Source organism: Triticum dicoccoides, chromosome 5B (assembly GCF_002162155.2).
Source record: "Triticum dicoccoides isolate Atlit2015 ecotype Zavitan chromosome 5B, WEW_v2.0, whole genome shotgun sequence".
Classification (NCBI taxonomy): domain Eukaryota; kingdom Viridiplantae; phylum Streptophyta; class Magnoliopsida; order Poales; family Poaceae; genus Triticum; species Triticum dicoccoides.
Window position 1 is genome coordinate 134915518 of NC_041389.1, and position 7757 is coordinate 134923274.

The window sequence follows — 7757 nt, forward strand, 5'->3', positions numbered from 1 at the left end:
GATGAACTATAATATGCAAGGGATGAACAAGACTATTCCCGAGCTCTTCGCAATGCTGAAAGCTGCGGAGGTAGAAATCAAAAAGGAGCAACAAGTGTTGATGGTTAACAAAACCACTAGTTTCAAGAAAAAGGGCAAAGGAAAGAAGAAAGGGAACTTCAAGAAGAACAGCAAGCCAGTTGCTGCTCAAGAGAAGAAACCCAAGTCTGGACCTAAGCCTGAAACTGAGTGCTTCTACTGCAAGCAGACTGGTCACTGGAAGCGGAACTGCCCCAAGTATTTGGCGGATAAGAAGGATGGCAAGTTGAACAAAGGTATATGTGATATACATGTTATTGATGTGTACCTTACTAATGCTCGCAGTAGCACCTGGGTATTTGATACTGGTTCTGTTGCTAATATTTGCAACTCGAAACAGGGGCTACGGATTAAGCGAAGATTGGCTAAGGACGAGGTGACGATGCGCGTGGGAAACGGTTCCAAAGTCGATGTGATCGCAGTCGGCACGCTACCTCTACATCTACCTTCGGGATTAATATTAGACCTAAGTAATTGTTATTTGGTGCCAGCGTTGAACATGAACATTATATCTGGATCTTGTTTAATGTGAGACGGTTATTCATTTAAATCAGAGAATAATGGTTGTTCTATTTATATGAGTAATATCTTTTATGGTCATGCACCCTTGAAGAGTGGTCTATTCTTATTAAATCTCGATAGTAGTAATACACATATTCATAATGTTGAAACCAAAAGATGCAGAGTTGATAATGAAAGTGCAACTTATTTGTGGCACTGTCGTTTAGGTCATATCGGTATAAAGCGCATGAAGAAACTCCATACTGATGGACTTTTGGAACCACTTGATTATGAATCACTTGGTACTTGCGAACCGTGCCTCATGGGCAAGATGACTAAAACACCGTTCTCCGGTACTATGGAGAGAGCAACAGATTTGTTGGAAATCATACATACCGATGTATGTGGTCCGATGAATATTGAGGCTCGAGGCGGATATCGTTATTTTCTCACCTTCACAGATGATTTGAGCAGATATGGATATATCTACTTAATGAAGCATAAGTCTGAAACATTTGAAAAGTTCAAAGAATTTCAGAGTGAAGTTGAAAATCATCGTAACAAGAAAATAAAGTTTCTACGATCTGATCGTGGAGGAGAATATTTGAGTTACGAGTTTGGTGTACATTTGAAAAACTGTGGAATACTTTCACAACTCACGCCACCCGGAACACCACAGCGCAATGGTGTGTCCGAACGTCGTAATCGTACTTTACTAGATATGGTGCGATCTATGATGTCTCTTACAGATTTACCGCTATCATTTTGGGGTTATGCTTTAGAGACGACCGCATTCACGTTAAATAGGGCACCATCAAAATCCGTTGAGACGACGCCTTATGAACTGTGGTTTGGAAAGAAACCAAAGTTGTCGTTTCTTAAAGTTTGGGGCTGCGATGCTTATGTGAAAAAACTTCAACCTGATAAGCTCGAACCCAAATCGGAGAAATGTGTCTTCATAGGATACCCAAAGGAAACTGTTGGGTACACCTTCTATCACAGATCCGAAGGCAAGACATTCGTTGCTAAGAATGGATCATTTCTAGAGAAGGAGTTTCTCTCGAAAGAAGTGAGTGGGAGGAAAGTGGAACTTGACGAGGTAACTGTACCTGCTCCCTTACTGGAAATTAGTTCATCACAGAAAACTGTTTCAGTGACACCTACACCTTAGTGAGGAAGCCAATGATAATGATCATGAAACTTCAGATCAAGATACTACTGAACTTCGTAGATCAACCAGAGTAAGATCCGCGCCAGAGTGGTACGGTAATCCTGTTCTGGAAGTCATGCTACTAGATCATGATGAACCTACGAACTATGAAGAAGCGATGGTGAGCCCAGATTCCGCAAAGTGGCTTGAAGCCATGAAATCTGAGATGGGATCCATGTATGAGAACAAAGTATGGACTTTGGTTGACTTGCCCGATGATCGGCAAGCAATTGAGAATAAATGGATCTTTAAGAAGAAGACTGACGCTGATGGTAATGTTACTGTCTACAAAGCTCGACTTGTCGCAAAAGGTTTTCGGCAAGTTCAAGGGATTGACTACGATGAGACCTTCTCACCCGTAGCGATGCTTAAGTTCGTCCGAATCATGTTAGCGATTGCCGCATTTTATGATTATGAAATTTGGCAGATGGATGTCAAAACTGCATTCCTGAATGGATTTCTGGAAGAAGAGTTGTATATGATGCAACCGGAAGGTTTTGTCGATCCAAAGGGAGCTAACAAAGTGTGCAAGCTCCAGCGATCCATTTATGGACTGGTGCAAGCCTCTCGGAGTTGGAATAAACGTTTTGATAGTGTGATCAAAGCATTTTGTTTTATACAGACTTTCGGAGAAGCCTGTATTTACAAGAAAGTGAGTGGGAGCTCTGTAGCATTTCTGATATTATATGTGGATGACATATTACTGATTGGAAATGATATAGAATTTCTGGATAGCATAAAGGGATACTTGAATAAAAGTTTTTCAATGAAAGACCTCGGTGAAGCTCCTTACATATTAGGCATTAAGATCTATAGAGATAGATCAAAACGCTTAATTGGACTTTCACAAAGCACATACCTTGACAAAATTTTGAAGAAGTTCAAAATGGATCAAGCGAAGAAAGGGTTCTTGCCTGTGTTACAAGGTGTGAAATTGAGTAAGACTCAATGCCCGACCACTGCAGAAGATAGAGAGAATATGAAAGATGTTCCCTATGCATCAGCCATAGGATCTATCATGTATGCAATGCTGTGTACCAGACCTGATGTATGCCTTGCTATAAGTTTAGCAGGGAGGTACCAAAGTAATCCAGGAATGGATCACTGGACAGCGGTCAAGAACATCCTGAAATACCTGAAAAGGACTAAGGATATGTTTCTCGTATATGGAGGTGACAAAGAGCTCATCATAAAAGGTTACGTTGATGCAAGCTTTGACACTGATCCGGACGATTCTAAATCGCAAACCGGATACGTGTTTACATTAAACGGTGGAGCTGTCAGTTGGTGCAGTTCTAAACAAAGCGTCGTAGCGGGATCTACATGTGAAGCGGAATACATAGCTGCTTCGGAAGCAGCAAATGAAGGAGTCTGGATGAAGGAGTTCATATCCGATCTAGGTGTCATACCTAGTGCATCGGGTCCAATGAAAATCTTTTGTGACAATACTGGTGCAATTGCCTTGGCAAAGGAATCCAGATTTCACAAAAGGACCAAACACATCAAGAGACGCTTCAACTCCATCCGGGATCTAGTCCAAGTGGGAGACATAGAGATTTGCAAGATACATACGGATCTGAATGTTGCAGACCCGTTGACTAAGCCTCTTCCACGAGCAAAACATGATCAGCACCAAAGCTCCATGGGTGTTAGATTCATTACGGTGTAATCTAGATTATTGACTCTAGTGCAAGTGGGAGACTGAAGGAAATATGCCCTAGAGGCAATAATAAAGTTATTATTTATTTCCTTATAATCATGATAAATGTTTATTATTCATGCTAGAATTGTATTTACCGGAAACATAATACATGTGTGAATACATAGACAAATAGAGTGTCACTAGTATGCCTCTACTTGACTAGCTCGTTAATCAAAGATGGTTATGTTTCCTAACCATGAACAATGAGTTGTTATTTGATTAACGAGGTCACATCATTAGTAGAATGATCTGATTGACATGACCCATTCCATTAGCTTAGCACCCGATCGTTTAGTATGTTGCTATTGCTTTCTTCATGACTTATACATGTTCCTATGACTATGAGATTATGCAACTCCCGTTTACCGGAGGAACACTTTGGGTACTACCAAACGTCACAACGTAACTGGGTGGTTATAAAGGAGTACTACAGGTGTCTCCAATGGTCGATGTTGGGTTGGCGTATTTCGAGATTAGGATTTGTCACTCCGATTGTCGGAGAGGTATCTCTGGGCCCTCTCGGTAATACACATCACATAAGCCTTGCAAACATTACAACTAATATGTTAGTTGTGAGATGATGTATTACGGAACGAGTAAAGAGACTTGCCGGTAATGAGATTGAACTAGGTATTGGATACCGACGATCGAATCTCGGGCAAGTAACATACCGATGATAAAGGGAACAACGTATGTTGTTATGCGGTCTGACCGATAAAGATCTTCGTAGAATATGTAGGAGCCAATATGGGCATCCAGGTCCCGCTATTGGTTATTGACCAGAGACGTGTCTCGGTCATGTCTGCATTGTTCTCGAACCCGTAGGGTCCGCACGCTTAAGGTTACGATGACAGTTATATTATGAGTTTATGCATTTTGATGTACCGAAGGTTGTTCGGAGTCCCGGATGTGATCACGGACATGACGAGGAGTCTCGAAATGGTCGAGACGTAAAGATTGATATATTGGAAGCCTATATTTGGATATCGGAAGTGTTCCGGGTGAAATCGGGATTTTACCGGAATACCGGGAGGGTTACCGGAACCCCCCGGGAGCTATTTGGGCCATAGTGAGCCTTAGTGGAAAAGAGAAGGGGCTGCCCTAGATGGGCTGCGCCCCACCCCCTTCCCCTAGTCCTATTAGGACTAGGAGAGGTGGCCGGCCCCCTCCTCCTCTTTTCCCCTCCGAGGAATCCTAGTTGGACTAGGATTGGAGGGGGAATCCTACTCCCAGAGGGAGTAGGACTCTCCTGCGCCTCCCCCCCTTGGCCGGCCAGCCTCCCCTCCTCTCCTCCTTTATATACGGAGGCAGGGGCACCTCTAAACACACAAGTTGACACAAGTTGATCCACGTGATCTATTCCTTAGCCGTGTGCGGTGCCCCCTGCCACCATATTCCTCGATAATACTGTAGCAGAGTATAGGCGAAGCCCTGCTGCTGTAGTTCATCAAGATCGTCACCACGCCGTCGTGCTGACGAAACTCTTCCCCGACACTTTGCTGGATCGGAGTCCGGGGATCGTCATCGAGCTGAACGTGTGCTCGAACTCGGAGGTGCCGTAGTTTCGGTGCTTGATCGGTTGGATCAAGAAGACGTACGACTACTTCCTCTACGTCGTGTCATCGCTTCCGCAGTCGGTCTGCGTTGGGTACGTAGACAATACTCTCCCCTCGTTGCTATGCATCACATGATCTTGCGTGTGCGTAGGAAATTTTTTGAAATTACTACGAAACCCAACAATAACATGTATATCACATATACCTTTGTTCACTTTGCCATCCTTCTTATCCGCCAAATACATGGGGCAGTTCCGCTTCCAGTGTCCAGTCTGCTTGCAGTAGAAGCACTCAGTTTCAGGCTTAGGTCCAGACTTGGGTTTCTTCTCTTGAGCAGCAACTTGCTTGCCGTTCTTTTTGAAGTTCCCCTTCTTCTTCCCTTTGCCCTTCTTCTTGAAACTGGTGGTTTTGTTAACCATTAACACTTGATGCTCCTTCTTGATTTCTACCTCCGCGGCTTTTAGCATTGCGAAGAGCTCGGGAATAGTCTTGTTCATCCCTTGCATATTATAGTTCATCACGAAGCTCTTGTAGCTTGGTGGCAGTGATTGGAGAATTCTGTCAATGACACTATCATCAGGAAGATTAACTCCCAGTTGAATCAAGTGATTATTATACCCAGACATTTTGAGTATGTGTTCACTGACAGAACTATTCTCCTCCATCTTGCAGCTATAGAACTTATTGGAGACTTCATATCTCTCAATCCGGGCATTTGCTTGAAATATTAACTTCAACTACTGGAACATCTCATATGCTCCATGACGTTCAAAACATCGTTGAAGACCCGGTTCTAAGCCGTAAAGCATGGCACACTGAACTATCGAGTAGTCATCAGCTTTGCTCTGCCAGACGTTCATAACGTCGTCAGTTGCATCAGCAGAAGGCCTGGCACCCAGCGGTGCTTCCAGGACGTAACTTTTCTGTGCAGCAATGAGGATAATCCTCTGGTCACGGACCCAGTCCGTGTAATTGCTACCATCATCTTTCAACTTTGCTTTCTCAAGGAACGCATTAAAATTCAACGGAACAACAGCACGAGCCATCTATCTACAAACAAACATAGACAAGCAAAATACTATCAGGTACTAAGTTCATGATAAATTTAAGTTCAATTAATCATATTACTTAAGAACTCCCACTTAGACAGACATCTCTCTAGTCATCTAAGTGATCACGTGATCCAAATCAACTAAACCATGTTCGATCATCACGTGAGATGGAGTAGTTTCAATGGTGAACATCACTATGTTGATCATATCTACTATATGATTCACGTTCGACCTATCGGTCTCCGTGTTCTGAGGCCATGTCTGTATATGCTAGGCTCGTCAAGTATGACCTGAGTATTCCGCGTGTGCAACTGTTTTGCACCCATTGTATTTGAACGTAGAGCCTATCACACCCGATCATCACATGGTGTCTCAGCACGAAGAACTTTCACAATGGTGCATACTCAAGGAGAACACTTCTTGATTATTAGTGAGAGATCATCTTAAAATGCTACCGTCAATCAAAGCAAGATAAGATGCATAAAGGATAAACATCACATGCAATCAATATAAGTGATATGATATGGCCATCATCATCTTGTGCTTGTGATCTCCATCTTCGAAGCACCGTCATGATCACCATCGTCACCGGTGCGACACCTTGATCTCCATCGTAGCATCGTTGTCATTACGCCATCTATTGCTTCTATGACTATCGCTACCGCTTAGTGATAAAGTAAAGCAATTACTGGGCGTTTGCATTTCATACAATAAAGCGACAACCATATGGCTCCTGCTAGTTGCCGATAACTTCGGTTACAAAACATGATCATCTCATACAATAAAATATAGCATCACGTCTTGACCATATCACATCACAACATGCCCTGCAAAAACAAGTTAGACGTCCTCTACTTTGTTGTTGCAAATTTTACGTGGCTGCTACGGGCTTAGCAAGAACCGTTCTTACCTATGGATCAAAAACCACAACGATAGTTCGTCAAGTTAGTGCTGTTTTAACCTTCGCAAGGACCGGGCGTAGCCACACTCGATTCAGCTAAAGTGAGAGAGACAGACACCCGCCAGCCACCTTTAAGCACGAGTGCTCGTAACGGTGAAACTAGTCTCGCGTAAACGTACGCGTAATGTCGGTCCGGGACGCTTCATCTCACAATACCGCCGAACCAAAGTATGACATGCTGGTAAGCAGTATGACTTGTATCGCCCACAACTCACTTGTGTTCTACTCATGCATATGACATCTACGCATAAAACCTGGCTCTGATACCACTGTTGGGGAATGTAGTAATTTCAAAAAAATTCCTACGCACACGCAAGATCATGGTGATGGCATAGCAACGAGAGGGGAGAGTGTTGTCCACGTACTCTCGTAGACCGTAAGCGAAAGCGTTAGCACAACGCGGTTGATGTAGTCGTATGTCTTCACGATCCGACCGATCCAAGCACCGAACGTACGGCACCTCCGAGTTCAGCACACGTTCAGCTCGATGACTATCTCCGGGCTCCGATCCAGCAAAGCTCCGGAGAAGAGTTCCATCAGCACGACGGCGTGGTGACGATGATGATGTTCTACCGGCGCAGGGCTTCGCCTAAACTCCGCGACGATATGACCGAGGTGGAATATGGTGGAGGGGGGCACCGCACACGGCTAAGGAACGATCCGTAGATCAACTTGTGTGTCTATGGGGTGCCCCCCC